Source organism: Acipenser ruthenus, unplaced genomic scaffold, assembly GCF_902713425.1.
Source record: "Acipenser ruthenus unplaced genomic scaffold, fAciRut3.2 maternal haplotype, whole genome shotgun sequence".
In the NCBI taxonomy this organism is placed as follows: Eukaryota; Metazoa; Chordata; class Actinopteri; order Acipenseriformes; family Acipenseridae; genus Acipenser; species Acipenser ruthenus.
The window spans coordinates 1-25,019 of record NW_026707518.1 but is presented as its reverse complement, the minus strand read 5'-3'; the positions used below and the strand labels follow the sequence as shown (position 1 = coordinate 25,019).

General features: G+C 47.2%; 49 non-coding genes across 49 annotated transcripts; 25 read left to right on the top strand and 24 right to left on the bottom strand.

The window, feature by feature from the left end:
- Positions 1 to 903: 903 nt before the first annotated feature.
- Positions 904 to 975, top strand: trnap-agg (transfer RNA proline (anticodon AGG)). Its single transcript has one exon. It is a non-coding gene; the product is annotated as a tRNA-Pro (tRNA).
- Positions 976 to 1,438: 463 nt separating this feature from the next.
- On the top strand, positions 1,439 to 1,509 carry trnag-gcc (transfer RNA glycine (anticodon GCC)). The gene has a single exon. It is a non-coding gene; the product is annotated as a tRNA-Gly (tRNA).
- A 76-nt stretch (positions 1,510 to 1,585) lies between these two features.
- On the bottom strand, positions 1,586 to 1,657 carry trnad-guc (transfer RNA aspartic acid (anticodon GUC)). The gene has a single exon. It is a non-coding gene; the product is annotated as a tRNA-Asp (tRNA).
- A 127-nt stretch (positions 1,658 to 1,784) lies between these two features.
- Positions 1,785 to 1,856, bottom strand: trnap-ugg (transfer RNA proline (anticodon UGG)). Its single transcript has one exon. It is a non-coding gene; the product is annotated as a tRNA-Pro (tRNA).
- Positions 1,857 to 2,899: 1,043 nt separating this feature from the next.
- trnap-agg (transfer RNA proline (anticodon AGG)) lies at positions 2,900 to 2,972 on the top strand. Its single transcript has one exon. It is a non-coding gene; the product is annotated as a tRNA-Pro (tRNA).
- Positions 2,973 to 3,437: 465 nt separating this feature from the next.
- trnag-gcc (transfer RNA glycine (anticodon GCC)) lies at positions 3,438 to 3,508 on the top strand. Its single transcript has one exon. It is a non-coding gene; the product is annotated as a tRNA-Gly (tRNA).
- A 75-nt stretch (positions 3,509 to 3,583) lies between these two features.
- On the bottom strand, positions 3,584 to 3,655 carry trnad-guc (transfer RNA aspartic acid (anticodon GUC)). Its single transcript has one exon. It is a non-coding gene; the product is annotated as a tRNA-Asp (tRNA).
- A 128-nt stretch (positions 3,656 to 3,783) lies between these two features.
- Positions 3,784 to 3,862, bottom strand: trnap-ugg (transfer RNA proline (anticodon UGG)). Its single transcript has one exon. It is a non-coding gene; the product is annotated as a tRNA-Pro (tRNA).
- Positions 3,863 to 4,913: 1,051 nt separating this feature from the next.
- Positions 4,914 to 4,985, top strand: trnap-agg (transfer RNA proline (anticodon AGG)). The gene has a single exon. It is a non-coding gene; the product is annotated as a tRNA-Pro (tRNA).
- Positions 4,986 to 5,448: 463 nt separating this feature from the next.
- On the top strand, positions 5,449 to 5,519 carry trnag-gcc (transfer RNA glycine (anticodon GCC)). Its single transcript has one exon. It is a non-coding gene; the product is annotated as a tRNA-Gly (tRNA).
- A 76-nt stretch (positions 5,520 to 5,595) lies between these two features.
- Positions 5,596 to 5,667, bottom strand: trnad-guc (transfer RNA aspartic acid (anticodon GUC)). The gene has a single exon. It is a non-coding gene; the product is annotated as a tRNA-Asp (tRNA).
- Positions 5,668 to 5,794: 127 nt separating this feature from the next.
- Positions 5,795 to 5,866, bottom strand: trnap-ugg (transfer RNA proline (anticodon UGG)). Its single transcript has one exon. It is a non-coding gene; the product is annotated as a tRNA-Pro (tRNA).
- A 1,036-nt stretch (positions 5,867 to 6,902) lies between these two features.
- Positions 6,903 to 6,974, top strand: trnap-agg (transfer RNA proline (anticodon AGG)). The gene has a single exon. It is a non-coding gene; the product is annotated as a tRNA-Pro (tRNA).
- Positions 6,975 to 7,438: 464 nt separating this feature from the next.
- trnag-gcc (transfer RNA glycine (anticodon GCC)) lies at positions 7,439 to 7,509 on the top strand. The gene has a single exon. It is a non-coding gene; the product is annotated as a tRNA-Gly (tRNA).
- A 74-nt stretch (positions 7,510 to 7,583) lies between these two features.
- trnad-guc (transfer RNA aspartic acid (anticodon GUC)) lies at positions 7,584 to 7,655 on the bottom strand. The gene has a single exon. It is a non-coding gene; the product is annotated as a tRNA-Asp (tRNA).
- A 127-nt stretch (positions 7,656 to 7,782) lies between these two features.
- Positions 7,783 to 7,854, bottom strand: trnap-ugg (transfer RNA proline (anticodon UGG)). Its single transcript has one exon. It is a non-coding gene; the product is annotated as a tRNA-Pro (tRNA).
- Positions 7,855 to 8,907: 1,053 nt separating this feature from the next.
- trnap-agg (transfer RNA proline (anticodon AGG)) lies at positions 8,908 to 8,979 on the top strand. Its single transcript has one exon. It is a non-coding gene; the product is annotated as a tRNA-Pro (tRNA).
- Positions 8,980 to 9,443: 464 nt separating this feature from the next.
- On the top strand, positions 9,444 to 9,514 carry trnag-gcc (transfer RNA glycine (anticodon GCC)). The gene has a single exon. It is a non-coding gene; the product is annotated as a tRNA-Gly (tRNA).
- A 75-nt stretch (positions 9,515 to 9,589) lies between these two features.
- trnad-guc (transfer RNA aspartic acid (anticodon GUC)) lies at positions 9,590 to 9,661 on the bottom strand. The gene has a single exon. It is a non-coding gene; the product is annotated as a tRNA-Asp (tRNA).
- A 127-nt stretch (positions 9,662 to 9,788) lies between these two features.
- trnap-ugg (transfer RNA proline (anticodon UGG)) lies at positions 9,789 to 9,860 on the bottom strand. Its single transcript has one exon. It is a non-coding gene; the product is annotated as a tRNA-Pro (tRNA).
- A 1,032-nt stretch (positions 9,861 to 10,892) lies between these two features.
- Positions 10,893 to 10,964, top strand: trnap-agg (transfer RNA proline (anticodon AGG)). The gene has a single exon. It is a non-coding gene; the product is annotated as a tRNA-Pro (tRNA).
- Positions 10,965 to 11,428: 464 nt separating this feature from the next.
- trnag-gcc (transfer RNA glycine (anticodon GCC)) lies at positions 11,429 to 11,499 on the top strand. Its single transcript has one exon. It is a non-coding gene; the product is annotated as a tRNA-Gly (tRNA).
- Positions 11,500 to 11,574: 75 nt separating this feature from the next.
- trnad-guc (transfer RNA aspartic acid (anticodon GUC)) lies at positions 11,575 to 11,646 on the bottom strand. The gene has a single exon. It is a non-coding gene; the product is annotated as a tRNA-Asp (tRNA).
- Positions 11,647 to 11,773: 127 nt separating this feature from the next.
- trnap-ugg (transfer RNA proline (anticodon UGG)) lies at positions 11,774 to 11,845 on the bottom strand. The gene has a single exon. It is a non-coding gene; the product is annotated as a tRNA-Pro (tRNA).
- A 1,018-nt stretch (positions 11,846 to 12,863) lies between these two features.
- trnap-agg (transfer RNA proline (anticodon AGG)) lies at positions 12,864 to 12,935 on the top strand. The gene has a single exon. It is a non-coding gene; the product is annotated as a tRNA-Pro (tRNA).
- A 452-nt stretch (positions 12,936 to 13,387) lies between these two features.
- Positions 13,388 to 13,458, top strand: trnag-gcc (transfer RNA glycine (anticodon GCC)). The gene has a single exon. It is a non-coding gene; the product is annotated as a tRNA-Gly (tRNA).
- A 75-nt stretch (positions 13,459 to 13,533) lies between these two features.
- trnad-guc (transfer RNA aspartic acid (anticodon GUC)) lies at positions 13,534 to 13,605 on the bottom strand. Its single transcript has one exon. It is a non-coding gene; the product is annotated as a tRNA-Asp (tRNA).
- Positions 13,606 to 13,732: 127 nt separating this feature from the next.
- On the bottom strand, positions 13,733 to 13,804 carry trnap-ugg (transfer RNA proline (anticodon UGG)). Its single transcript has one exon. It is a non-coding gene; the product is annotated as a tRNA-Pro (tRNA).
- A 1,023-nt stretch (positions 13,805 to 14,827) lies between these two features.
- On the top strand, positions 14,828 to 14,899 carry trnap-agg (transfer RNA proline (anticodon AGG)). Its single transcript has one exon. It is a non-coding gene; the product is annotated as a tRNA-Pro (tRNA).
- Positions 14,900 to 15,354: 455 nt separating this feature from the next.
- On the top strand, positions 15,355 to 15,425 carry trnag-gcc (transfer RNA glycine (anticodon GCC)). Its single transcript has one exon. It is a non-coding gene; the product is annotated as a tRNA-Gly (tRNA).
- A 77-nt stretch (positions 15,426 to 15,502) lies between these two features.
- On the bottom strand, positions 15,503 to 15,574 carry trnad-guc (transfer RNA aspartic acid (anticodon GUC)). The gene has a single exon. It is a non-coding gene; the product is annotated as a tRNA-Asp (tRNA).
- Positions 15,575 to 15,702: 128 nt separating this feature from the next.
- Positions 15,703 to 15,774, bottom strand: trnap-ugg (transfer RNA proline (anticodon UGG)). Its single transcript has one exon. It is a non-coding gene; the product is annotated as a tRNA-Pro (tRNA).
- A 1,046-nt stretch (positions 15,775 to 16,820) lies between these two features.
- trnap-agg (transfer RNA proline (anticodon AGG)) lies at positions 16,821 to 16,892 on the top strand. Its single transcript has one exon. It is a non-coding gene; the product is annotated as a tRNA-Pro (tRNA).
- Positions 16,893 to 17,344: 452 nt separating this feature from the next.
- On the top strand, positions 17,345 to 17,415 carry trnag-gcc (transfer RNA glycine (anticodon GCC)). The gene has a single exon. It is a non-coding gene; the product is annotated as a tRNA-Gly (tRNA).
- Positions 17,416 to 17,490: 75 nt separating this feature from the next.
- Positions 17,491 to 17,562, bottom strand: trnad-guc (transfer RNA aspartic acid (anticodon GUC)). Its single transcript has one exon. It is a non-coding gene; the product is annotated as a tRNA-Asp (tRNA).
- Positions 17,563 to 17,690: 128 nt separating this feature from the next.
- Positions 17,691 to 17,762, bottom strand: trnap-ugg (transfer RNA proline (anticodon UGG)). The gene has a single exon. It is a non-coding gene; the product is annotated as a tRNA-Pro (tRNA).
- Positions 17,763 to 18,812: 1,050 nt separating this feature from the next.
- On the top strand, positions 18,813 to 18,884 carry trnap-agg (transfer RNA proline (anticodon AGG)). The gene has a single exon. It is a non-coding gene; the product is annotated as a tRNA-Pro (tRNA).
- Positions 18,885 to 19,336: 452 nt separating this feature from the next.
- trnag-gcc (transfer RNA glycine (anticodon GCC)) lies at positions 19,337 to 19,407 on the top strand. The gene has a single exon. It is a non-coding gene; the product is annotated as a tRNA-Gly (tRNA).
- Positions 19,408 to 19,481: 74 nt separating this feature from the next.
- trnad-guc (transfer RNA aspartic acid (anticodon GUC)) lies at positions 19,482 to 19,553 on the bottom strand. The gene has a single exon. It is a non-coding gene; the product is annotated as a tRNA-Asp (tRNA).
- A 128-nt stretch (positions 19,554 to 19,681) lies between these two features.
- trnap-ugg (transfer RNA proline (anticodon UGG)) lies at positions 19,682 to 19,753 on the bottom strand. The gene has a single exon. It is a non-coding gene; the product is annotated as a tRNA-Pro (tRNA).
- A 1,046-nt stretch (positions 19,754 to 20,799) lies between these two features.
- Positions 20,800 to 20,871, top strand: trnap-agg (transfer RNA proline (anticodon AGG)). Its single transcript has one exon. It is a non-coding gene; the product is annotated as a tRNA-Pro (tRNA).
- A 452-nt stretch (positions 20,872 to 21,323) lies between these two features.
- On the top strand, positions 21,324 to 21,394 carry trnag-gcc (transfer RNA glycine (anticodon GCC)). The gene has a single exon. It is a non-coding gene; the product is annotated as a tRNA-Gly (tRNA).
- Positions 21,395 to 21,470: 76 nt separating this feature from the next.
- trnad-guc (transfer RNA aspartic acid (anticodon GUC)) lies at positions 21,471 to 21,542 on the bottom strand. The gene has a single exon. It is a non-coding gene; the product is annotated as a tRNA-Asp (tRNA).
- Positions 21,543 to 21,668: 126 nt separating this feature from the next.
- Positions 21,669 to 21,740, bottom strand: trnap-ugg (transfer RNA proline (anticodon UGG)). Its single transcript has one exon. It is a non-coding gene; the product is annotated as a tRNA-Pro (tRNA).
- A 1,045-nt stretch (positions 21,741 to 22,785) lies between these two features.
- Positions 22,786 to 22,857, top strand: trnap-agg (transfer RNA proline (anticodon AGG)). The gene has a single exon. It is a non-coding gene; the product is annotated as a tRNA-Pro (tRNA).
- A 452-nt stretch (positions 22,858 to 23,309) lies between these two features.
- On the top strand, positions 23,310 to 23,380 carry trnag-gcc (transfer RNA glycine (anticodon GCC)). The gene has a single exon. It is a non-coding gene; the product is annotated as a tRNA-Gly (tRNA).
- Positions 23,381 to 23,455: 75 nt separating this feature from the next.
- trnad-guc (transfer RNA aspartic acid (anticodon GUC)) lies at positions 23,456 to 23,527 on the bottom strand. Its single transcript has one exon. It is a non-coding gene; the product is annotated as a tRNA-Asp (tRNA).
- Positions 23,528 to 23,655: 128 nt separating this feature from the next.
- Positions 23,656 to 23,727, bottom strand: trnap-ugg (transfer RNA proline (anticodon UGG)). The gene has a single exon. It is a non-coding gene; the product is annotated as a tRNA-Pro (tRNA).
- Positions 23,728 to 24,751: 1,024 nt separating this feature from the next.
- Positions 24,752 to 24,823, top strand: trnap-agg (transfer RNA proline (anticodon AGG)). The gene has a single exon. It is a non-coding gene; the product is annotated as a tRNA-Pro (tRNA).
- Positions 24,824 to 25,019: the final 196 nt, after the last annotated feature.

Sequence of the window (25,019 nt, the reverse complement as noted above, 5' to 3'; positions counted from 1 at the left end):
CAACGCAACCTTCTTTATTTTTTGGCATTCTTATAGTGCTGCTTTTTTTTTTTTTTTTTTTTTTTTTTTTTTTTAAATTCGCAGCACGAAAACTAGGATTCACATGTGTTTCACGTAACACTTTTTCAATTCATTCATCTGGTCACAGTGTTTTACCGCTACAGCAGGACCCGGCAATGCTTTTAATGCAATCGGCATTAAAAGCTGCCACGTCAGTGGAGAACTGCACGAGTACTCTCGCTCTCATTTCAGACAAGGGGATTTGAATTGCCTTCTAGCCGCTCTCGCTCACGCCGGGCGCCGTGGCGTGTGTCTGTAATGCCAGCTACAGGGGCAGGTTGAGGCTGGCGGATCGCTTGAGCACGGGGAGCTCTGTGCTGCAACTGGCTGTGCCGATCGGGAGTCCGCACTTAGCACGGCATCGACATGGCATTTCTGGGGGAGCTCGTGAATGCCAGGTCGTCTAAGGAGGGGTGAACCGCCCAGGTCGGGAACGGAGCAGGTCAAAACCCCCGTTGTCGCACCAGTAGTGGGACTGCTCCTGTGAGCGGATGTTGCAGTGCATCCTTTGCAAAACAACGAAAACCCAGCCTCCTTTTTTTTTCTATTTATTTTTTGAAGTACATGCTGACTAACTGATCCATTCCAAACATATCAAAACGAAATCCCACCTAAACTACTTTCCTCATTTATAGCGACCGCTTCTCGATGAACATAGAAATGCTAGCCGCCAGTTAAAGAAGTCAGACGGCCCAAACAGGCAACAGCACACAGCTCGGAGACACGGCAAAATTACAGTGGTCTCGACAGGTACACCCAATAGAAAAACGTCTCCCATCTAACAGAACAGCTAGGTCTGCACTTCTTTGGAAACTCGGGGGGACCACAACAGTGGCAGGCGCTGGCTCGTTGGTCTAGGGGTATGATTCTCGCTTAGGGTGCGAGAGGTCCCGGGTTCAAATCCCGGACGAGCCCGTTTTTAATTCTTTTGTATTACACTTTTCCAATTACTATGCATTGCCGATACGCACGCTCAAATTCCAGTGAACAACAATATCACAGCGACCAAGGGCTGATTGCACAATGGTTAAACGAGGACTGCAGTCTTTGTTGAGTCTGCAAAGCAACTGCTTATGCATTAAACACAATTCTGACGTAACAGACTATAAAACCATTCAGCATCGAGTTTCTGTAGTTTATACAGCACTGTTTATTTTGGTAACGCATGTGCTTGTTTTTTTTTTTTTTTTGGTATGTAGTTTAAAACAACCACAAAACTAGTGTAACAGATGGGCATTTTGTAGGTACAATTGTTTGTGTACATGTACAATCTAGCACTAGAACGGGTTAATTCATCTTTTCACACTGCACTAGATGCTGCTAATACATTACCTACCTCAAGCAAACCTCAAGCAAACCTCAAGCAAACGTCAAGCAAGCATTGGTGGTTCAGTGGTAGAATTCTCGCCTGCCACGCGGGAGGCCCGGGTTCGATTCCCGGCCAATGCAACCTTCTTTTTTACTTTATGTATACAATTACAGCCACACGCACCTGCCTTCAATCAGTAAAAAAAAAAAAAAAAATCTCCCCGTCGGGGAATTGAACCCCGGTCTCCCGCGTGACAGGCGGGGATACTGACCACTATACTAACGAGGAAGGCACACGCTCCCTGCCACTATGGCAACGCATTTAGTTGCAAAGCGTCTAAGTCAAAACTGCCTGCTGAGCTTAATGGTTTACGGATCGAAAACAGTATAGTACAAAACAATTAAAAAAAAAAAACGGGCTCGTCCGGGATTTGAACCCGGGACCTCTCGCACCCAAAGCGAGAATCATACCCCTAGACCAACGAGCCAGCTTTCGGTTTTATCCGGCGGCCGACGCGTGATTCAGTCTCTGGCAGCAAAATAAGTGCAGCATGACCAGAGTCCCGTTCCGTCTGCCGGTGCGGAATGCTGCTGGCACCTCAGAGGAGGGGGGGCTTAATACTCGCCAACGCAACCTTCTTTATTTTTTGGCATTCTTATAGTGCTGCTTTTTTTTTTTTTTTTTTTTTTTTTTTTTTTTTAAATTCGCAGCACGAAAACTAGGATTCACATGTGTTTTCACGTAACACTTTTTCAATTCATTCATCTGGTCACAGTGTTTTACCGCTACAGCAGGACCCGGCAATGCTTTTAATGCAATCGGCATTAAAAGCTGCCACGTCAGTGGAGAACTGCACGAGTACTCTCGCTCTCATTTCAGACAAGGGGATTTGAATTGCCTTCCTAGCCGCTCTCGCTCACGCCGGGGCGCCGTGGCGTGTGTCTGTAATGCCAGCTACAGGGGCAGGTTGAGGCTGGCGGATCGCTTGAGCACGGGAGCTCTGTGCTGCAACTGGCTGTGCCGATCGGGAGTCCGCACTTAGCACGGCATCGACATGGCATTTCTGGGGGAGCTCGTGAATGCCAGGGTCGTCTAAGGAGGGGTGAACCGGCCCAGGTCGGGAACGGAGCAGGTCAAAACCCCCGTGTCGCACCAGTAGTGGGACTGCTCCTGTGAGCGGATGTTGCAGTGCATCCTTTGCAAAACAACGAAACCCAGCCTCCTTTTTTTTCTATTTATTTTTTGAAGTACATGCTGACTAACTGATCCATTCCAAAACATATCAAAACGAAATCCCACCTAAACTACTTTCCTCATTTATAGCGACCGCTTCTCGATGAACATAGAAATGCTAGCGCCAGTTAAAGAAGTCAGACGGCCCAAACAGGCAACAGCACACAGCTCGGAGACACGGCAAAATTACAGTGGTCTCGACAGGTACACCCAATAGAAAAACGTCTCCCATCTAACAGAACAGCTAGGGTCTGCACTTCTTTGGAAACTCGGGGGACCACAACAGTGGCAGGCGCTGGCTCGTTGGTCTAGGGGTATGATTCTCGCTTAGGGTGCGAGAGGTCCCGGGTTCAAATCCCGGGACGAGCCCGTTTTTAATTCTTTTGTATTACACTTTTCCAATTACTATGCATTGCCGATACGCACGCTCAAATTCCTTGAACAACAATATCACAGCGACCAAGGGCTGATTGCACAATGGGTTAAACGAGGACTGCAGTCTTTGTTGAGTCTGCAAAGCAACTGCTTATGCATTAAACACAATTCTGACGTAACAGACTATAAAACCATTCAGCATCGAGTTTCTGTAGTTTATACAGCACTGTTTATTTTGGTAACGCATGTGCTTGTTTTTTTTTTTTTTTTTTGGTATGTAGTTTAAAACAACCACAAAACTAGTGTAACAGATGGGCATTTTGTAGGTACAATTGTTTGTGTACATGTACAATCTAGCACTAGAACGGGTTAATTCATCTTTTCACACTGCACTAGATGCTGCTAATACATTACCTACCTCAAGCAAACCTCAAGCAAACCTCAAGCAAACGTCAAGCAAGCATTGGTGGTTCAGTGGTAGAATTCTCGCCTGCCACGCGGGAGGCCCGGGTTCGATTCCCGGCCAATGCAACCTTCTTTTTTACTTTATGTATACAATTACAGCCACACGCACCTGCCTTCAATCAGTAAAAAAAAAAAAAAAATCTCCCCGTCGGGGAATTGAACCCCGGTCTCCCGCGTGACAGGCGGGGATACTGACCACTATACTAACGAGGAAGGCACACGCTCCCTGCCACTATGGCAACGCATTTAGTTGCAAAGCGTCTAAGTCAAAACTGCCTGCTGAGCTTAATGGTTTACGGATCGAAAACAGTATAGTACAAAACAATTAAAAAAAAAAAAACGGGCTCGTCCGGGATTTGAACCCGGAACCCGGGACCTCTCGCACCCAAAGCGAGAATCATACCCCTAGACCAACGAGCCAGCTATCGGTTTTATCCGGCGGCCGACGCGTGATTCAGTCTCTGGCAGCAAAATAAGTGCAGCATGACCAGAGTCCCGTTCCGTCTGCCGGTGCGGAATGCTGCTGGCACCTCAGAGGAGGGGGGGCTTAATACTCGCCAACGCAACCTTCTTTATTTTTTGGCATTCTTATAGTGCTGCTTTTTTTTTTTTTTTTTTTTTTTTTTTTTTTTTTTTTTTTTTTTTTAAATTCGCAGCACGAAAACTAGGATTCACATGTGTTTCACGTAACACTTTTTCAATTCATTCATCTGGTCACAGTGTTTTACCGCTACAGCAGGACCCGGCAATGCTTTTAATGCAATCGGCATTAAAAGCTGCCACGTCAGTGGAGAACTGCACGAGTACTCTCGCTCTCATTTCAGACAAGGGGATTTGAATTGCCTTCTAGCCGCTCTCGCTCACGCCGGGCGCCGTGGCGTGTGTCTGTAATGCCAGCTACAGGGGCAGGTTGAGGCTGGCGGATCGCTTGAGCACGGGAGCTCTGTGCTGCAACTGGCTGTGCCGATCGGGAGTCCGCACTTAGCACGGCATCGACATGGCATTTCTGGGGGAGCTCGTGAATGCCAGGTCGTCTAAGGAGGGGTGAACCGGCCCAGGTCGGGAACGGAGCAGGTCAAAACCCCCGTGTCGCACCAGTAGTGGGACTGCTCCTGTGAGCGGATGTTGCAGTGCATCCTTTGCAAAACAACGAAACCCAGCCTCCTTTTTTTTCTATTTATTTTTTGAAGTACATGCTGACTAACTGATCCATTCCAAACATATCAAAACGAAATCCCACCTAAACTACTTTCCTCATTTATAGCGACCGCTTCTCGATGAACATAGAAATGCTAGCCGCCAGTTAAAGAAGTCAGACGGCCCAAACAGGCAACAGCACACAGCTCGGAGACACGGCAAAATTACAGTGGTCTCGACAGGTACACCCAATAGAAAAACGTCTCCCATCTAACAGAACAGCTAGGTCTGCACTTCTTTGGAAACTCGGGGGACCACAACAGTGGCAGGCGCTGGCTCGTTGGTCTAGGGGTATGATTCTCGCTTAGGGTGCGAGAGGTCCCGGGTTCAAATCCCGGACGAGCCCGTTTTTAATTCTTTTGTATTACACTTTTCCAATTACTATGCATTGCCGATACGCACGCTCAAATTCCATGAACAACAATATCACAGCGACCAAGGGCTGATTGCACAATGGTTAAACGAGGACTGCAGTCTTTGTTGAGTCTGCAAAGCAACTGCTTATGCATTAAACACAATTCTGACGTAACAGACTATAAAACCATTCAGCATCGAGTTTCTGTAGTTTATACAGCACTGTTTATTTTGGTAACGCATGTGCTTGTTTTTTTTTTTTTTTTTGGTATGTAGTTTAAAACAACCACAAAACTAGTGTAACAGATGGGCATTTTGTAGGTACAATTGTTTGTGTACATGTACAATCTAGCACTAGAACGGGTTAATTCATCTTTTCACACTGCACTAGATGCTGCTAATACATTACCTACCTCAAGCAAACCTCAAGCAAACCTCAAGCAAACGTCAAGCAAGCATTGGTGGTTCAGTGGTAGAATTCTCGCCTGCCACGCGGGAGGCCCGGGTTCGATTCCCGGCCAATGCAACCTTCTTTTTTACTTTATGTATACAATTACAGCCACACGCACCTGCCTTCAATCAGTAAAAAAAAAAAAAAAAATCTCCCCGTCGGGGAATTGAACCCCGGTCTCCCGCGTGACAGGCGGGGATACTGACCACTATACTAACGAGGAAGGCACACGCTCCCTGCCACTATGGCAACGCATTTAGTTGCAAAGCGTCTAAGTCAAAACTGCCTGCTGAGCTTAATGGTTTACGGATCGAAAACAGTATAGTACAAAACAATTTTAAAAAAAAAACGGGCTCGTCCGGGATTTGAACCCGGGACCTCTCGCACCCAAAGCGAGAATCATACCCCTAGACCAACGAGCCAGCTTTCGGTTTTATCCGGCGGCCGACGCGTGATTCAGTCTCTGGCAGCAAAATAAGTGCAGCATGACCAGAGTCCCGTTCCGTCTGCCGGTGCGGAATGCTGCTGGCACCTCAGAGGAGGGGGGGCTTAATACTCGCCAACGCAACCTTCTTTATTTTTTGGCATTCTTATAGTGCTGCTTTTTTTTTTTTTTTTTTTTTTTTTTTTTTTAAATTCGCAGCACGAAAACTAGGATTCACATGTGTTTCACGTAACACTTTTTCAATTCATTCATCTGGTCACAGTGTTTTACCGCTACAGCAGGACCCGGCAATGCTTTTAATGCAATCGGCATTAAAAGCTGCCACGTCAGTGGAGAACTGCACGAGTACTCTCGCTCTCATTTCAGACAAGGGGATTTGAATTGCCTTCTAGCCGCTCTCGCTCACGCCGGGCGCCGTGGCGTGTGTCTGTAATGCCAGCTACAGGGGCAGGTTGAGGCTGGCGGATCGCTTGAGCACGGGAGCTCTGTGCTGCAACTGGCTGTGCCGATCGGGAGTCCGCACTTAGCACGGCATCGACATGGCATTTCTGGGGGAGCTCGTGAATGCCAGGTCGTCTAAGGAGGGGTGAACCGGCCCAGGTCGGGAACGGAGCAGGTCAAAACCCCCGTGTCGCACCAGTAGTGGGACTGCTCCTGTGAGCGGATGTTGCAGTGCATCCTTTGCAAAACAACGAAACCCAGCCTCCTTTTTTTTCTATTTATTTTTTGAAGTACATGCTGACTAACTGATCCATTCCAAACATATCAAAACGAAATCCCACCTAAACTACTTTCCTCATTTATAGCGACCGCTTCTCGATGAACATAGAAATGCTAGCCGCCAGTTAAAGAAGTCAGACGGCCCAAACAGGCAACAGCACACAGCTCGGAGACACGGCAAAATTACAGTGGTCTCGACAGGTACACCCAATAGAAAAACGTCTCCCATCTAACAGAACAGCTAGGTCTGCACTTCTTTGGAAACTCGGGGGACCACAACAGTGGCAGGCGCTGGCTCGTTGGTCTAGGGGTATGATTCTCGCTTAGGGTGCGAGAGGTCCCGGGTTCAAATCCCGGACGAGCCCGTTTTTAATTCTTTTGTATTACACTTTTCCAATTACTATGCATTGCCGATACGCACGCTCAAATTCCATGAACAACAATATCACAGCGACCAAGGGCTGATTGCACAATGGTTAAACGAGGACTGCAGTCTTTGTTGAGTCTGCAAAGCAACTGCTTATGCATTAAACACAATTCTGACGTAACAGACTATAAAACCATTCAGCATCGAGTTTCTGTAGTTTATACAGCACTGTTTATTTTGGTAACGCATGTGCTTGTTTTTTTTTTTTTTTTTTGGTATGTAGTTTAAAACAACCACAAAACTAGTGTAACAGATGGGCATTTTGTAGGTACAATTGTTTGTGTACATGTACAATCTAGCACTAGAACGGGTTAATTCATCTTTTCACACTGCACTAGATGCTGCTAATACATTACCTACCTCAAGCAAACCTCAAGCAAACCTCAAGCAAACGTCAAGCAAGCATTGGTGGTTCAGTGGTAGAATTCTCGCCTGCCACGCGGGAGGCCCGGGTTCGATTCCCGGCCAATGCAACCTTCTTTTTTACTTTATGTATACAATTACAGCCACACGCACCTGCCTTCAATCAGTAAAAAAAAAAAAAAATCTCCCCGTCGGGGAATTGAACCCCGGTCTCCCGCGTGACAGGCGGGGATACTGACCACTATACTAACGAGGAAGGCACACGCTCCCTGCCACTATGGCAACGCATTTAGTTGCAAAGCGTCTAAGTCAAAACTGCCTGCTGAGCTTAATGGTTTACGGATCGAAAACAGTATAGTACAAAACAATTAAAAAAAAAAAACGGGCTCGTCCGGGATTTGAACCCGGGACCTCTCGCACCCAAAGCGAGAATCATACCCCTAGACCAACGAGCCAGCTATCGGTTTTATCCGGCGGCCGACGCGTGATTCAGTCTCTGGCAGCAAAATAAGTGCAGCATGACCAGAGTCCCGTTCCGTCTGCCGGTGCGGAATGCTGCTGGCACCTCAGAGGAGGGGGGGCTTAATACTCGCCAACGCAACCTTCTTTATTTTTTGGCATTCTTATAGTGCTGCTTTTTTTTTTTTTTTTTTTTTTTTTTTTTTTTTTTTTTTTTTTTTTTTAAATTCGCAGCACGAAAACTAGGATTCACATGTGTTTCACGTAACACTTTTTCAATTCATTCATCTGGTCACAGTGTTTTACCGCTACAGCAGGACCCGGCAATGCTTTTAATGCAATCGGCATTAAAAGCTGCCACGTCAGTGGAGAACTGCACGAGTACTCTCGCTCTCATTTCAGACAAGGGGATTTGAATTGCCTTCTAGCCGCTCTCGCTCACGCCGGGCGCCGTGGCGTGTGTCTGTAATGCCAGCTACAGGGGCAGGTTGAGGCTGGCGGATCGCTTGAGCACGGGAGCTCTGTGCTGCAACTGGCTGTGCCGATCGGGAGTCCGCACTTAGCACGGCATCGACATGGCATTTCTGGGGGAGCTCGTGAATGCCAGGTCGTCTAAGGAGGGGTGAACCGGCCCAGGTCGGGAACGGAGCAGGTCAAAACCCCCGTGTCGCACCAGTAGTGGGACTGCTCCTGTGAGCGGATGTTGCAGTGCATCCTTTGCAAAACAACGAAACCCAGCCTCCTTTTTTTTCTATTTATTTTTTGAAGTACATGCTGACTAACTGATCCATTCCAAACATATCAAAACGAAATCCCACCTAAACTACTTTCCTCATTTATAGCGACCGCTTCTCGATGAACATAGAAATGCTAGCCGCCAGTTAAAGAAGTCAGACGGCCCAAACAGGCAACAGCACACAGCTCGGAGACACGGCAAAATTACAGTGGTCTCGACAGGTACACCCAATAGAAAAACGTCTCCCATCTAACAGAACAGCTAGGTCTGCACTTCTTTGGAAACTCGGGGGACCACAACAGTGGCAGGCGCTGGCTCGTTGGTCTAGGGGTATGATTCTCGCTTAGGGTGCGAGAGGTCCCGGGTTCAAATCCCGGACGAGCCCGTTTTTAATTCTTTTGTATTACACTTTTCCAATTACTATGCATTGCCGATACGCACGCTCAAATTCCATGAACAACAATATCACAGCGACCAAGGGCTGATTGCACAATGGTTAAACGAGGACTGCAGTCTTTGTTGAGTCTGCAAAGCAACTGCTTATGCATTAAACACAATTCTGACGTAACAGACTATAAAACCATTCAGCATCGAGTTTCTGTAGTTTATACAGCACTGTTTATTTTGGTAACGCATGTGCTTGTTTTTTTTTTTTTTTTTTGGTATGTAGTTTAAAACAACCACAAAACTAGTGTAACAGATGGGCATTTTGTAGGTACAATTGTTTGTGTACATGTACAATCTAGCACTAGAACGGGTTAATTCATCTTTTCACACTGCACTAGATGCTGCTAATACATTACCTACCTCAAGCAAACCTCAAGCAAACCTCAAGCAAACGTCAAGCAAGCATTGGTGGTTCAGTGGTAGAATTCTCGCCTGCCACGCGGGAGGCCCGGGTTCGATTCCCGGCCAATGCAACCTTCTTTTTTACTTTATGTATACAATTACAGCCACACGCACCTGCCTTCAATCAGTAAAAAAAAAAAAAAAATCTCCCCGTCGGGGAATTGAACCCCGGTCTCCCGCGTGACAGGCGGGGATACTGACCACTATACTAACGAGGAAGGCACACGCTCCCTGCCACTATGGCAACGCATTTAGTTGCAAAGCGTCTAAGTCAAAACTGCCTGCTGAGCTTAATGGTTTACGGATCGAAAACAGTATAGTACAAAACAATTAAAAAAAAAAAACGGGCTCGTCCGGGATTTGAACCCGGGACCTCTCGCACCCAAAGCGAGAATCATACCCCTAGACCAACGAGCCAGCTATCGGTTTTATCCGGCGGCCGACGCGTGATTCAGTCTCTGGCAGCAAAATAAGTGCAGCATGACCAGAGTCCCGTTCCGTCTGCCGGTGCGGAATGCTGCTGGCACCTCAGAGGAGGGGGGGCTTAATACTCGCCAACGCAACCTTCTTTATTTTTTGGCATTCTTATAGTGCTGCTTTTTTTTTTTTTTTTTTTTTTTTTTTAAATTCGCAGCACGAAAACTAGGATTCACATGTGTTTCACGTAACACTTTTTCAATTCATTCATCTGGTCACAGTGTTTTACCGCTACAGCAGGACCCGGCAATGCTTTTAATGCAATCGGCATTAAAAGCTGCCACGTCAGTGGAGAACTGCACGAGTACTCTCGCTCTCATTTCAGACAAGGGGATTTGAATTGCCTTCTAGCCGCTCTCGCTCACGCCGGGCGCCGTGGCGTGTGTCTGTAATGCCAGCTACAGGGGCAGGTTGAGGCTGGCGGATCGCTTGAGCACGGGAGCTCTGTGCTGCAACTGGCTGTGCCGATCGGGAGTCCGCACTTAGCACGGCATCGACATGGCATTTCTGGGGGAGCTCGTGAATGCCAGGTCGTCTAAGGAGGGGTGAACCGGCCCAGGTCGGGAACGGAGCAGGTCAAAACCCCCGTGTCGCACCAGTAGTGGGACTGCTCCTGTGAGCGGATGTTGCAGTGCATCCTTTGCAAAACAACGAAACCCAGCCTCCTTTTTTTTCTATTTATTTTTTGAAGTACATGCTGACTAACTGATCCATTCCAAACATATCAAAACGAAATCCCACCTAAACTACTTTCCTCATTTATAGCGACCGCTTCTCGATGAACATAGAAATGCTAGCCGCCAGTTAAAGAAGTCAGACGGCCCAAACAGGCAACAGCACACAGCTCGGAGACACGGCAAAATTACAGTGGTCTCGACAGGTACACCCAATAGAAAAACGTCTCCCATCTAACAGAACAGCTAGGTCTGCACTTCTTTGGAAACTCGGGGGACCACAACAGTGGCAGGCGCTGGCTCGTTGGTCTAGGGGTATGATTCTCGCTTAGGGTGCGAGAGGTCCCGGGTTCAAATCCCGGACGAGCCCGTTTTTAATTCTTTTGTATTACACTTTTCCAATTACTATGCATTGCCGATACGCACGCTCAAATTCCATGAACAACAATATCACAGCGACCAAGGGCTGATTGCACAATGGTTAAACGAGGACTGCAGTCTTTGTTGAGTCTGCAAAGCAACTGCTTATGCATTAAACACAATTCTGACGTAACAGACTATAAAACCATTCAGCATCGAGTTTCTGTAGTTTATACAGCACTGTTTATTTTGGTAACGCATGTGCTTGTTTTTTTTTTTTTTTTTTGGTATGTAGTTTAAAACAACCACAAAACTAGTGTAACAGATGGGCATTTTGTAGGTACAATTGTTTGTGTACATGTACAATCTAGCACTAGAACGGGTTAATTCATCTTTTCACACTGCACTAGATGCTGCTAATACATTACCTACCTCAAGCAAACCTCAAGCAAACCTCAAGCAAACGTCAAGCAAGCATTGGTGGTTCAGTGGTAGAATTCTCGCCTGCCACGCGGGAGGCCCGGGTTCGATTCCCGGCCAATGCAACCTTCTTTTTTACTTTATGTATACAATTACAGCCACACGCACCTGCCTTCAATCAGTAAAAAAAAAAAAAAAATCTCCCCGTCGGGGAATTGAACCCCGGTCTCCCGCGTGACAGGCGGGGATACTGACCACTATACTAACGAGGAAGGCACACGCTCCCTGCCACTATGGCAACGCATTTAGTTGCAAAGCGTCTAAGTCAAAACTGCCTGCTGAGCTTAATGGTTTACGGATCGAAAACAGTATAGTACAAAACAATTAAAAAAAAAAAACGGGCTCGTCCGGGATTTGAACCCGGGACCTCTCGCACCCAAAGCGAGAATCATACCCCTAGACCAACGAGCCAGCTTTCGGTTTTATCCGGCGGCCGACGCGTGATTCAGTCTCTGGCAGCAAAATAAGTGCAGCATGACCAGAGTCCCGTTCCGTCTGCCGGTGCGGAATGCTGCTGGCACCTCAGAGGAGGGGGGGCTTAATACTCGCCAACGCAACCTTCTTTATTTTTTGGCATTCTTATAGTGCTGCTTTTTTTTTTTTTTTTTAAATTCGCAGCACGAAAACTAGGATTCACATGTGTTTCACGTAACACTTTTTCAATTCATTCATCTGGTCACAGTGTTTTACCGCTACAGCAGGACCCGGCAATGCTTTTAATGCAATCGGCATTAAAAGCTGCCACGTCAGTGGAGAACTGCACGAGTACTCTCGCTCTCATTTCAGACAAGGGGATTTGAATTGCCTTCTAGCCGCTCTCGCTCACGCCGGGCGCCGTGGCGTGTGTCTGTAATGCCAGCTACAGGGGCAGGTTGAGGCTGGCGGATCGCTTGAGCACGGGAGCTCTGTGCTGCAACTGGCTGTGCCGATCGGGAGTCCGCACTTAGCACGGCATCGACATGGCATTTCTGGGGGAGCTCGTGAATGCCAGGTCGTCTAAGGAGGGGTGAACCGGCCCAGGTCGGGAACGGAGCAGGTCAAAACCCCCGTGTCGCACCAGTAGTGGGACTGCTCCTGTGAGCGGATGTTGCAGTGCATCCTTTGCAAAACAACGAAACCCAGCCTCCTTTTTTTTCTATTTATTTTTTGAAGTACATGCTGACTAACTGATCCATTCCAAACATATCAAAACGAAATCCCACCTAAACTACTTTCCTCATTTATAGCGACCGCTTCTCGATGAACATAGAAATGCTAGCCGCCAGTTAAAGAAGTCAGACGGCCCAAACAGGCAACAGCACACAGCTCGGAGACACGGCAAAATTACAGTGGTCTCGACAGGTACACCCAATAGAAAAACGTCTCCCAACAGAACAGCTAGGTCTGCACTTCTTTGGAAACTCGGGGGACCACAACAGTGGCAGGCGCTGGCTCGTTGGTCTAGGGGTATGATTCTCGCTTAGGGTGCGAGAGGTCCCGGGTTCAAATCCCGGACGAGCCCGTTTTTAATTCTTTTGTATTACACTTTTCCAATTACTATGCATTGCCGATACGCACGCTCAAATTCCATGAACAACAATATCACAGCGACCAAGGGCTGATTGCACAATGGTTAAACGAGGACTGCAGTCTTTGTTGAGTCTGCAAAGCAACTGCTTATGCATTAAACACAATTCTGACGTAACAGACTATAAAACCATTCAGCATCGAGTTTCTGTAGTTTATACAGCACTGTTTATTTTGGTAACGCATGTGCTTGTTTTTTTTTTTTTTTTTGGTATGTAGTTTAAAACAACCACAAAACTAGTGTAACAGATGGGCATTTTGTAGGTACAATTGTTTGTGTACATGTACAATCTAGCACTAGAACGGGTTAATTCATCTTTTCACACTGCACTAGATGCTGCTAATACATTACCTACCTCAAGCAAACCTCAAGCAAACGTCAAGCAAGCATTGGTGGTTCAGTGGTAGAATTCTCACCTGCCACGCGGGAGGCCCGGGTTCGATTCCCGGCCAATGCAACCTTCTTTTTTACTTTATGTATACAATTACAGCCACACGCACCTGCCTTCAATCAGTAAAAAAAAAAAAAAAATCTCCCCGTCGGGGAATTGAACCCCGGTCTCCCGCGTGACAGGCGGGGATACTGACCACTATACTAACGAGGAAGGCACACGCTCCCTGCCACTATGGCAACGCATTTAGTTGCAAAGCGTCTAAGTCAAAACTGCCTGCTGAGCTTAATGGTTTACGGATCGAAAACAGTATAGTACAAAACAATTAAAAAAAAAAAACGGGCTCGTCCGGGATTTGAACCCGGGACCTCTCGCACCCAAAGCGAGAATCATACCCCTAGACCAACGAGCCAGCTTTCGGTTTTATCCGGCGGCCGACGCGTGATTCAGTCTCTGGCAGCAAAATAAGTGCAGCATGACCAGAGTCCCGTTCCGTCTGCCGGTGCGGAATGCTGCTGGCACCTCAGAGGAGGGGGGGCTTAATACTCGCCAACGCAACCTTCTTTATTTTTTGGCATTCTTATAGTGCTGCTTTTTTTTTTTTTTTTTTAAATTCGCAGCACGAAAACTAGGATTCACATGTGTTTCACGTAACACTTTTTCAATTCATTCATCTGGTCACAGTGTTTTACCGCTACAGCAGGACCCGGCAATGCTTTTAATGCAATCGGCATTAAAAGCTGCCACGTCAGTGGAGAACTGCACGAGTACTCTCGCTCTCATTTCAGACAAGGGGATTTGAATTGCCTTCTAGCCGCTCTCGCTCACGCCGGGCGCCGTGGCGTGTGTCTGTAATGCCAGCTACAGGGGCAGGTTGAGGCTGGCGGATCGCTTGAGCACGGGAGCTCTGTGCTGCAACTGGCTGTGCCGATCGGGAGTCCGCACTTAGCACGGCATCGACATGGCATTTCTGGGGGAGCTCGTGAATGCCAGGTCGTCTAAGGAGGGGTGAACCGGCCCAGGTCGGGAACGGAGCAGGTCAAAACCCCCGTGTCGCACCAGTAGTGGGACTGCTCCTGTGAGCGGATGTTGCAGTGCATCCTTTGCAAAACAACGAAACCCAGCCTCCTTTTTTTTCTATTTATTTTTTGAAGTACATGCTGACTAACTGATCCATTCCAAACATATCAAAACGAAATCCCACCTAAACTACTTTCCTCATTTATAGCGACCGCTTCTCGATGAACATAGAAATGCTAGCCGCCAGTTAAAGAAGTCAGACGGCCCAAACAGGCAACAGCACACAGCTCGGAGACACGGCAAAATTACAGTGGTCTCGACAGGTACACCCAATAGAAAAACGTCTCCCATCTAACAGAACAGCTAGGTCTGCACTTCTTTGGAAACTCGGGGGACCACAACAGTGGCAGGCGCTGGCTCGTTGGTCTAGGGGTATGATTCTCGCTTAGGGTGCGAGAGGTCCCGGGTTCAAATCCCGGACGAGCCCGTTTTTAATTCTTTTGTATTACACTTTTCCAATTACTATGCATTGCCGATACGCACGCTCAAATTCCATGAACAACAATATCACAGCGACCAAGGGCTGATTGCACAATGGTTAAACGAGGACTGCAGTCTTTGTTGAGTCTGCAAAGCAACTGCTTATGCATTAAACACAATTCTGACGTAACAGACTATAAAACCATTCAGCATCGAGTTTCTGTAGTTTATACAGCACTGTTTATTTTGGTAACGCATGTGCTTGTTTTTTTTTTTTTTTTTTTTGGTATGTAGTTTAAAACAACCACAAAACTAGTGTAACAGATGGGCATTTTGTAGGTACAATTGTTTGTGTACATGTACAATCTAGCACTAGAACGGGTTAATTCATCTTTTCACACTGCACTAGATGCTGCTAATACATTACCTACCTCAAGCAAACCTCAAGCAAACGTCAAGCAAGCATTGGTGGTTCAGTGGTAGAATCCTCGCCTGCCACGCGGGAGGCCCGGGTTCGATTCCCGGCCAATGCAACCTTCTTTTTTACTTTATGTATACAATTACAGCCACACCGCACCTGCCTTCAATCAGTAAAAAAAAAAAAAAAAATCTCCCCGTCGGGGAATTGAACCCCGGTCTCCCGCGTGACAGGCGGGGATACTGACCACTATACTAACGAGGAAGGCACACGCTCCCTGCCACTATGGCAACGCATTTAGTTGCAAAGCGTCTAAGTCAAAACTGCCTGCTGAGCTTAATGGTTTACGGATCGAAAACAGTATAGTACAAAACAATTAAAAAAAAAAAAACGGGCTCGTCCGGGATTTGAACCCGGGACCTCTCGCACCCAAAGCGAGAATCATACCCCTAGACCAACGAGCCAGCTTTCGGTTTTATCCGGCGGCCGACGCGTGATTCAGTCTCTGGCAGCAAAATAAGTGCAGCATGACCAGAGTCCCGTTCCGTCTGCCGGTGCGGAATGCTGCTGGCACCTCAGAGGAGGGGGGGCTTAATACTCGCCAACGCAACCTTCTTTATTTTTTGGCATTCTTATAGTGCTGCTTTTTTTTTTTTTTTTTTTTTTTTTTTTTTTTTTTTTTTTTAAATTCGCAGCACGAAAACTAGGATTCACATGTGTTTCACGTAACACTTTTTCAATTCATTCATCTGGTCACAGTGTTTTACCGCTACAGCAGGACCCGGCAATGCTTTTAATGCAATCGGCATTAAAAGCTGCCACGTCAGTGGAGAACTGCACGAGTACTCTCGCTCTCATTTCAGACAAGGGGATTTGAATTGCCTTCTAGCCGCTCTCGCTCACGCCGGGCGCCGTGGCGTGTGTCTGTAATGCCAGCTACAGGGGCAGGTTGAGGCTGGCGGATCGCTTGAGCACGGGAGCTCTGTGCTGCAACTGGCTGTGCCGATCGGGAGTCCGCACTTAGCACGGCATCGACATGGCATTTCTGGGGGAGCTCGTGAATGCCAGGTCGTCTAAGGAGGGGTGAACCGGCCCAGGTCGGGAACGGAGCAGGTCAAAACCCCCGTGTCGCACCAGTAGTGGGACTGCTCCTGTGAGCGGATGTTGCAGTGCATCCTTTGCAAAACAACGAAACCCAGCCTCCTTTTTTTTCTATTTATTTTTTGAAGTACATGCTGACTAACTGATCCATTCCAAACATATCAAAACGAAATCCCACCTAAACTACTTTCCTCATTTATAGCGACCGCTTCTCGATGAACATAGAAATGCTAGCCGCCAGTTAAAGAAGTCAGACGGCCCAAACAGGCAACAGCACACAGCTCGGAGACACGGCAAAATTACAGTGGTCTCGACAGGTACACCCAATAGAAAAACGTCTCCCATCTAACAGAACAGCTAGGTCTGCACTTCTTTGGAAACTCGGGGGACCACAACAGTGGCAGGCGCTGGCTCGTTGGTCTAGGGGTATGATTCTCGCTTAGGGTGCGAGAGGTCCCGGGTTCAAATCCCGGACGAGCCCGTTTTTAATTCTTTTGTATTACACTTTTCCAATTACTATGCATTGCCGATACGCACGCTCAAATTCCATGAACAACAATATCACAGCGACCAAGGGCTGATTGCACAATGGTTAAACGAGGACTGCAGTCTTTGTTGAGTCTGCAAAGCAACTGCTTATGCATTAAACACAATTCTGACGTAACAGACTATAAAACCATTCAGCATCGAGTTTCTGTAGTTTATACAGCACTGTTTATTTTGGTAACGCATGTGCTTGTTTTTTTTTTTTTTTTTGGTATGTAGTTTAAAACAACCACAAAACTAGTGTAACAGATGGGCATTTTGTAGGTACAATTGTTTGTGTACATGTACAATCTAGCACTAGAACGGGTTAATTCATCTTTTCACACTGCACTAGATGCTGCTAATACATTACCTACCTCAAGCAAACCTCAAGCAAACGTCAAGCAAGCATTGGTGGTTCAGTGGTAGAATTCTCGCCTGCCACGCGGGAGGCCCGGGTTCGATTCCCGGCCAATGCAACCTTCTTTTTTACTTTATGTATACAATTACAGCCACACGCACCTGCCTTCAATCAGTAAAAAAAAAAAAAAAATCTCCCCGTCGGGGAATTGAACCCCGGTCTCCCGCGTGACAGGCGGGGATACTGACCACTATACTAACGAGGAAGGCACACGCTCCCTGCCACTATGGCAACGCATTTAGTTGCAAAGCGTCTAAGTCAAAACTGCCTGCTGAGCTTAATGGTTTACGGATCGAAAACAGTACAGTACAAAACAATTAAAAAAAAAAAAACGGGCTCGTCCGGGATTTGAACCCGGGACCTCTCGCACCCAAAGCGAGAATCATACCCCTAGACCAACGAGCCAGCTTTCGGTTTTATCCGGCGGCCGACGCGTGATTCAGTCTCTGGCAGCAAAATAAGTGCAGCATGACCAGAGTCCCGTTCCGTCTGCCGGTGCGGAATGCTGCTGGCACCTCAGAGGAGGGGGGGCTTAATACTCGCCAACGCAACCTTCTTTATTTTTTGGCATTCTTATAGTGCTGCTTTTTTTTTTTTTTTTTTTTTTTTTTTTTTTTTTTTTTTTTTTTTAAATTCGCAGCACGAAAACTAGGATTCACATGTGTTTCACGTAACACTTTTTCAATTCATTCATCTGGTCACAGTGTTTTACCGCTACAGCAGGACCCGGCAATGCTTTTAATGCAATCGGCATTAAAAGCTGCCACGTCAGTGGAGAACTGCACGAGTACTCTCGCTCTCATTTCAGACAAGGGGATTTGAATTGCCTTCTAGCCGCTCTCGCTCACGCCGGGCGCCGTGGCGTGTGTCTGTAATGCCAGCTACAGGGGCAGGTTGAGGCTGGCGGATCGCTTGAGCACGGGAGCTCTGTGCTGCAACTGGCTGTGCCGATCGGGAGTCCGCACTTAGCACGGCATCGACATGGCATTTCTGGGGGAGCTCGTGAATGCCAGGTCGTCTAAGGAGGGGTGAACCGGCCCAGGTCGGGAACGGAGCAGGTCAAAACCCCCGTGTCGCACCAGTAGTGGGACTGCTCCTGTGAGCGGATGTTGCAGTGCATCCTTTGCAAAACAACGAAACCCAGCCTCCTTTTTTTTCTATTTATTTTTTGAAGTACATGCTGACTAACTGATCCATTCCAAACATATCAAAACGAAATCCCACCTAAACTACTTTCCTCATTTATAGCGACCGCTTCTCGATGAACATAGAAATGCTAGCCGCCAGTTAAAGAAGTCAGACGGCCCAAACAGGCAACAGCACACAGCTCGGAGACACGGCAAAATTACAGTGGTCTCGACAGGTACACCCAATAGAAAAACGTCTCCCATCTAACAGAACAGCTAGGTCTGCACTTCTTTGGAAACTCGGGGGACCACAACAGTGGCAGGCGCTGGCTCGTTGGTCTAGGGGTATGATTCTCGCTTAGGGTGCGAGAGGTCCCGGGTTCAAATCCCGGACGAGCCCGTTTTTAATTCTTTTGTATTACACTTTTCCAATTACTATGCATTGCCGATACGCACGCTCAAATTCCATGAACAACAATATCACAGCGACCAAGGGCTGATTGCACAATGGTTAAACGAGGACTGCAGTCTTTGTTGAGTCTGCAAAGCAACTGCTTATGCATTAAACACAATTCTGACGTAACAGACTATAAAACCATTCAGCATCGAGTTTCTGTAGTTTATACAGCACTGTTTATTTTGGTAACGCATGTGCTTGTTTTTTTTTTTTTTTTTGGTATGTAGTTTAAAACAACCACAAAACTAGTGTAACAGATGGGCATTTTGTAGGTACAATTGTTTGTGTACATGTACAATCTAGCACTAGAACGGGTTAATTCATCTTTTCACACTGCACTAGATGCTGCTAATACATTACCTACCTCAAGCAAACCTCAAGCAAACGTCAAGCAAGCATTGGTGGTTCAGTGGTAGAATTCTCGCCTGCCACGCGGGAGGCCCGGGTTCGATTCCCGGCCAATGCAACCTTCTTTTTTACTTTATGTATACAATTACAGCCACACGCACCTGCCTTCAATCAGTAAAAAAAAAAAAAAATCTCCCCGTCGGGGAATTGAACCCCGGTCTCCCGCGTGACAGGCGGGGATACTGACCACTATACTAACGAGGAAGGCACACGCTCCCTGCCACTATGGCAACGCATTTAGTTGCAAAGCGTCTAAGTCAAAACTGCCTGCTGAGCTTAATGGTTTACGGATCGAAAACAGTATAGTACAAAACAATTAAAAAAAAAAAAACGGGCTCGTCCGGGATTTGAACCCGGGACCTCTCGCACCCAAAGCGAGAATCATACCCCTAGACCAACGAGCCAGCTTTCGGTTTTATCCGGCGGCCGACGCGTGATTCAGTCTCTGGCAGCAAAATAAGTGCAGCATGACCAGAGTCCCGTTCCGTCTGCCGGTGCGGAATGCTGCTGGCACCTCAGAGGAGGGGGGGCTTAATACTCGCCAACGCAACCTTCTTTATTTTTTGGCATTCTTATAGTGCTGCTTTTTTTTTTTTTTTTTTTTTTTTTTTTTTTTTTTTTTTTTTAAATTCGCAGCACGAAAACTAGGATTCACATGTGTTTCACGTAACACTTTTTCAATTCATTCATCTGGTCACAGTGTTTTACCGCTACAGCAGGACCCGGCAATGCTTTTAATGCAATCGGCATTAAAAGCTGCCACGTCAGTGGAGAACTGCACGAGTACTCTCGCTCTCATTTCAGACAAGGGGATTTGAATTGCCTTCTAGCCGCTCTCGCTCACGCCGGGCGCCGTGGCGTGTGTCTGTAATGCCAGCTACAGGGCAGGTTGAGGCTGGCGGATCGCTTGAGCACGGGAGCTCTGTGCTGCAACTGGCTGTGCCGATCGGGAGTCCGCACTTAGCACGGCATCGACATGGCATTTCTGGGGGAGCTCGTGAATGCCAGGTCGTCTAAGGAGGGGTGAACCGGCCCAGGTCGGGAACGGAGCAGGTCAAAACCCCCGTGTCGCACCAGTAGTGGGACTGCTCCTGTGAGCGGATGTTGCAGTGCATCCTTTGCAAAACAACGAAACCCAGCCTCCTTTTTTTTCTATTTATTTTTTGAAGTACATGCTGACTAACTGATCCATTCCAAACATATCAAAACGAAATCCCACCTAAACTACTTTCCTCATTTATAGCGACCGCTTCTCGATGAACATAGAAATGCTAGCCGCCAGTTAAAGAAGTCAGACGGCCCAAACAGGCAACAGCACACAGCTCGGAGACACGGCAAAATTACAGTGGTCTCGACAGGTACACCCAATAGAAAAACGTCTCCCATCTAACAGAACAGCTAGGTCTGCACTTCTTTGGAAACTCGGGGGACCACAACAGTGGCAGGCGCTGGCTCGTTGGTCTAGGGGTATGATTCTCGCTTAGGGTGCGAGAGGTCCCGGGTTCAAATCCCGGACGAGCCCGTTTTTAATTCTTTTGTATTACACTTTTCCAATTACTATGCATTGCCGATACGCACGCTCAAATTCCATGAACAACAATATCACAGCGACCAAGGGCTGATTGCACAATGGTTAAACGAGGACTGCAGTCTTTGTTGAGTCTGCAAAGCAACTGCTTATGCATTAAACACAATTCTGACGTAACAGACTATAAAACCATTCAGCATCGAGTTTCTGTAGTTTATACAGCACTGTTTATTTTGGTAACGCATGTGCTTGTTTTTTTTTTTTTTTTTGGTATGTAGTTTAAAACAACCACAAAACTAGTGTAACAGATGGGCATTTTGTAGGTACAATTGTTTGTGTACATGTACAATCTAGCACTAGAACGGGTTAATTCATCTTTTCACACTGCACTAGATGCTGCTAATACATTACCTACCTCAAGCAAACCTCAAGCAAACGTCAAGCAAGCATTGGTGGTTCAGTGGTAGAATTCTCGCCTGCCACGCGGGAGGCCCGGGTTCGATTCCCGGCCAATGCAACCTTCTTTTTTACTTTATGTATACAATTACAGCCACACGCACCTGCCTTCAATCAGTAAAAAAAAAAAAAAAAATCTCCCCGTCGGGGAATTGAACCCCGGTCTCCCGCGTGACAGGCGGGGATACTGACCACTATACTAACGAGGAAGGCACACGCTCCCTGCCACTATGGCAACGCATTTAGTTGCAAAGCGTCTAAGTCAAAACTGCCTGCTGAGCTTAATGGTTTACGGATCGAAAACAGTATAGTACAAAACAATTAAAAAAAAAAACGGGCTCGTCCGGGATTTGAACCCGGGACCTCTCGCACCCAAAGCGAGAATCATACCCCTAGACCAACGAGCCAGCTTTCGGTTTTATCCGGCGGCCGACGCGTGATTCAGTCTCTGGCAGCAAAATAAGTGCAGCATGACCAGAGTCCCGTTCCGTCTGCCGGTGCGGAATGCTTCTGGCACCTCAGAGGAGGGGGGGCTTAATACTCGCCAACGCAACCTTCTTTATTTTTTGGCATTCTTATAGTGCTGCTTTTTTTTTTTTTTTTTTTTTTTTTTTTTTTTTTTTTTTTAAATTCGCAGCACGAAAACTAGGATTCACATGTGTTTCACGTAACACTTTTTCAATTCATTCATCTGGTCACAGTGTTTTACCGCTACAGCAGGACCCGGCAATGCTTTTAATGCAATCGGCATTAAAAGCTGCCACGTCAGTGGAGAACTGCACGAGTACTCTCGCTCTCATTTCAGACAAGGGGATTTGAATTGCCTTCTAGCCGCTCTCGCTCACGCCGGGCACCGTGGCGTGTGTCTGTAATGCCAGCTACAGGGGCAGGTTGAGGCTGGCGGATCGCTTGAGCACGGGAGCTCTGTGCTGCAACTGGCTGTGCCGATCGGGAGTCCGCACTTAGCACGGCATCGACATGGCATTTCTGGGGGAGCTCGTGAATGCCAGGTCGTCTAAGGAGGGGTGAACCGGCCCAGGTCGGGAACGGAGCAGGTCAAAACCCCCGTGTCGCACCAGTAGTGGGACTGCTCCTGTGAGCGGATGTTGCAGTGCATCCTTTGCAAAACAACGAAACCCAGCCTCCTTTTTTTTCTATTTATTTTTTGAAGTACATGCTGACTAACTGATCCATTCCAAACATATCAAAACGAAATCCCACCTAAACTACTTTCCTCATTTATAGCGACCGCTTCTCGATGAACATAGAAATGCTAGCCGCCAGTTAAAGAAGTCAGACGGCCCAAACAGGCAACAGCACACAGCTCGGAGACACGGCAAAATTACAGTGGTCTCGACAGGTACACCCAATAGAAAAACGTCTCCCATCTAACAGAACAGCTAGGTCTGCACTTCTTTGGAAACTCGGGGGACCACAACAGTGGCAGGCGCTGGCTCGTTGGTCTAGGGGTATGATTCTCGCTTAGGGTGCGAGAGGTCCCGGGTTCAAATCCCGGACGAGCCCGTTTTTAATTCTTTTGTATTACACTTTTCCAATTACTATGCATTGCCGATACGCACGCTCAAATTCCATGAACAACAATATCACAGCGACCAAGGGCTGATTGCACAATGGTTAAACGAGGACTGCAGTCTTTGTTGAGTCTGCAAAGCAACTGCTTATGCATTAAACACAATTCTGACGTAACAGACTATAAAACCATTCAGCATCGAGTTTCTGTAGTTTATACAGCACTGTTTATTTTGGTAACGCATGTGCTTGTTTTTTTTTTTTTTTTTGGTATGTAGTTTAAAACAACCACAAAACTAGTGTAACAGATGGGCATTTTGTAGGTACAATTGTTTGTGTACATGTACAATCTAGCACTAGAACGGGTTAATTCATCTTTTCACACTGCACTAGATGCTGCTAATACATTACCTACCTCAAGCAAACCTCAAGCAAACGTCAAGCAAGCATTGGTGGTTCAGTGGTAGAATTCTCGCCTGCCACGCGGGAGGCCCGGGTTCGATTCCCGGCCAATGCAACCTTCTTTTTTACTTTATGTATACAATTACAGCCACACGCACCTGCCTTCAATCAGTAAAAAAAAAAAAAAAATCTCCCCGTCGGGGAATTGAACCCCGGTCTCCCGCGTGACAGGCGGGGATACTGACCACTATACTAACGAGGAAGGCACACGCTCCCTGCCACTATGGCAACGCATTTAGTTGCAAAGCGTCTAAGTCAAAACTGCCTGCTGAGCTTAATGGTTTACGGATCGAAAACAGTATAGTACAAAACAATTAAAAAAAAAAAAACGGGCTCGTCCGGGATTTGAACCCGGGACCTCTCGCACCCAAAGCGAGAATCATACCCCTAGACCAACGAGCCAGCTTTCGGTTTTATCCGGCGGCCGACGCGTGATTCAGTCTCTGGCAGCAAAATAAGTGCAGCATGACCAGAGTCCCGTTCCGTCTGCCGGTGCGGAATGCTGCTGGCACCTCAGAGGAGGGGGGGCTTAATACTCGCCAACGCAACCTTCTTTATTTTTTGGCATTCTTATAGTGCTGCTTTTTTTTTTTTTTTTTTAAATTCGCAGCACGAAAACTAGGATTCACATGTGTTTCACGTAACACTTTTTCAATTCATTCATCTGGTCACAGTGTTTTACCGCTACAGCAGGACCCGGCAATGCTTTTAATGCAATCGGCATTAAAAGCTGCCACGTCAGTGGAGAACTGCACGAGTACTCTCGCTCTCATTTCAGACAAGGGGATTTGAATTGCCTTCTAGCCGCTCTCGCTCACGCCGGGCGCCGTGGCGTGTGTCCTGTAATGCCAGCTACAGGGGCAGGTTGAGGCTGGCGGATCGCTTGAGCACGGGAGCTCTGTGCTGCAACTGGCTGTGCCGATCGGGAGTCCGCACTTAGCACGGCATCGACATGGCATTTCTGGGGGAGCTCGTGAATGCCAGGTCGTCTAAGGAGGGGTGAACCGGCCCAGGTCGGGAACGGAGCAGGTCAAAACCCCCGTGTCGCACCAGTAGTGGGACTGCTCCTGTGAGCGGATGTTGCAGTGCATCCTTTGCAAAACAACGAAACCCAGCCTCCTTTTTTTTCTATTTATTTTTTGAAGTACATGCTGACTAACTGATCCATTCCAAACATATCAAAACGAAATCCCACCTAAACTACTTTCCTCATTTATAGCGACCGCTTCTCGATGAACATAGAAATGCTAGCCGCCAGTTAAAGAAGTCAGACGGCCCAAACAGGCAACAGCACACAGCTCGGAGACACGGCAAAATTACAGTGGTCTCGACAGGTACACCCAATAGAAAAACGTCTCCCATCTAACAGAACAGCTAGGTCTGCACTTCTTTGGAAACTCGGGGGACCACAACAGTGGCAGGCGCTGGCTCGTTGGTCTAGGGGTATGATTCTCGCTTAGGGTGCGAGAGGTCCCGGGTTCAAATCCCGGACGAGCCCGTTTTTAATTCTTTTGTATTACACTTTTCCAATTACTATGCATTGCCGATACGCACGCTCAAATTCCATGAACAACAATATCACAGCGACCAAGGGCTGATTGCACAATGGTTAAACGAGGACTGCAGTCTTTGTTGAGTCTGCAAAGCAACTGCTTATGCATTAAACACAATTCTGACGTAACAGACTATAAAAC